This window comes from Aphidius gifuensis, linkage group LG3 (genome assembly GCF_014905175.1).
Source record: "Aphidius gifuensis isolate YNYX2018 linkage group LG3, ASM1490517v1, whole genome shotgun sequence".
Taxonomy (NCBI): domain Eukaryota; kingdom Metazoa; phylum Arthropoda; class Insecta; order Hymenoptera; family Braconidae; genus Aphidius; species Aphidius gifuensis.
In genome coordinates this window covers 15,483,913-15,486,294 of record NC_057790.1, presented here as the reverse complement: position 1 = coordinate 15,486,294, position 2,382 = coordinate 15,483,913, and positions in this window count along the sequence as shown.

The window sequence follows — 2,382 nt, the reverse complement described above, 5'->3', positions numbered from 1 at the left end:
AAATTAAATAAATAGAAAATTATAGAATAATATGAATAATAAAAATTAAAAAAAATATTAACCTTAAAAAGTACTTATTTTAATTCACTATAATAAACTTAATAATTATATATATATTTGTTGAATGGCTACTTTGGTGACATCTTTTTTTTTTTTCTGAAATCATTGAAGGACATCACAATGAATAGTGTCTTTTCGAAAAAAATTAAATATACTCATTTTTTCTAGAGATACGGGCAATAAAGCATAATGTGTCTACTTTGGTGACACTAGTCAGTAAGTGGTGTGGCTACTTTGGTAACATTTTCTATGTCACCAATCAAGCCAATTCTCCTATTACATATACATACTGATGTCACGAAAGAAGCCACATGTTATATAATAATGAGTTTATACGAATAAATATATTAATTGTCTAGATTCGTGACTTTTTTTATACAAAACATCAAAGTCCACGAAATTATGTTCAGATTTATATAATTAAAGTTTACGTGAATGAATTTTACTAGTATTGATTTGAAAAACGTTAAAACTAGTGTTTGACGAAAAATACGTATTATCTTCAAATTTTGACTTGTATTTGTCGTATGTTTTCCGTAGTAACGAACGAGTTTCCAAACATCTATTTTCTATAAATTTTTGCTTTTTTTCTTAATTATTGCATGGGTCAGGGTCAGATAATGTTAAAACGAGTGTCTCGGAACGAATCTCAGCAGTTTTGAAGCTTATTCATGTGATTTCAGTTTTTCTACTGTCACCAATCTATCCACTTGACAGGAATTTTTAGTTTCGCCTCGTCAAACTGAAGAATAGAAACTTCCTCATAACTAACTCCAAGAGACTTGAAGATTCCAGACAGGTTACATTCGAATCGAGCGTATGGAATATGACAGAGAATATCTAATTCGAGTCAATAACTGTCGTGTAGTCTTCGTTTTTGTCGTAAGTTTTTTATAGTAACGCACGAATTTCTGAAACGTTATTTTTCCATAGTTTCTGATTTTTTTTCTCAATTATTGCTCAGGTCGGAGTCAAGAAATGTTAAGACCAGTGACTTGGAAAGAATCTCAGCAGTTTTTCAGCTGATTGACTCGATTCCTGTCTTTTCACTGTCACTAATCCAGCCACTTGACAGGATTTTTAAGTTTCGTCCAGTCGAACTAAAAAACAGAAACCACCTGATTACTAACTGTCCACGTAACATAAAGCTTCTAGACAAGTTGTATTCGGATCAGGCGTATGGAATGAGACATAAAATAACTAATTCTAGTCAATGAACGTCTTGTATTCTTTGTTTTCGTCGTATGTTTTCCATAGTAACGTACGAATTTCCGAAACGTGATTTTCCATAGTTTCTGGTTTTTTTTCTCAATTATTGCTCAGGTCGGGGTCAAGAAATGTTAAGACCAGTGACTTGGAAAGAATCTCAGCAGTTTTTCAGCTGATTGACGCGATTCCTGTTTTTTCACTGTCACCAATCCAGCCACTTGACTGGATTTTTAAGTTTCGTCCAGTCGAACTAAAAAACAGAAACCATCTGATTACTAACTGTCCACGTAACGTAAAGCTTCTAGACAAGTTGTATTCGGATCAGGCGTATGGAATCAGACATAAAATATCTAATTCTAGTCAATGAACGTCTTGTATTCTTCGTTTTCGTCGTATGTTTTCCATAGTAAAGTACGAATTTCCGAAACGTTAATTTTCAATAGTTTCGCGTTTTTTTTTCTCAATTATTGCTCAGGTCAGGGTCAAGAAATGTCAAGATCAGTGAATTAGAAAAAAATCTCAGCAGTTTTTCAGCTGATTGACGCGATTCCTGTTTTTTCACTGTCACCAATCCAGCCACTTGACTGGATTTTTGAGTTCCGTCCAGTCGAACTAAAAAACAGAAACCACCTGATTACTAACTGTCCAAGAAACGTAAAGCTTCTAGACAAGTTGTATTCAGATCAGGCGTATGAAATATGACAGAAAATGTCTAGTTCTAGTCAATGAACGTCGCTTATTCTTTGTTATTGTCGTATGTTGTCCATAGTAACGTACGAATTTCCAAAACGTTAATTTTCCATAGTTTCTGAATTTTTTCTCAATTATTGCTCAGGTCGGAGTCAAGAAATGTTAAGACCAGTGACTTGGAAAGAATCTCAGCAGTTTTTCAGCTGATTGACTCGATTCCTGTTTTTTCACTGTCACCAATCCAGCCACTTGACAGGATTTTTAAGTTTCGTCCAGTCGAACTAAAAGACAGAAACCACCTGATTAATAACTGTCCACGTAACATAAAGCTTCTAGACAAGTTGTATTCGGATCGAGCGTATGGAATCAGACATAAAATATCTAATTCTAGTCAATGAACGTCTTGTATTCTTCGTTTTCGTC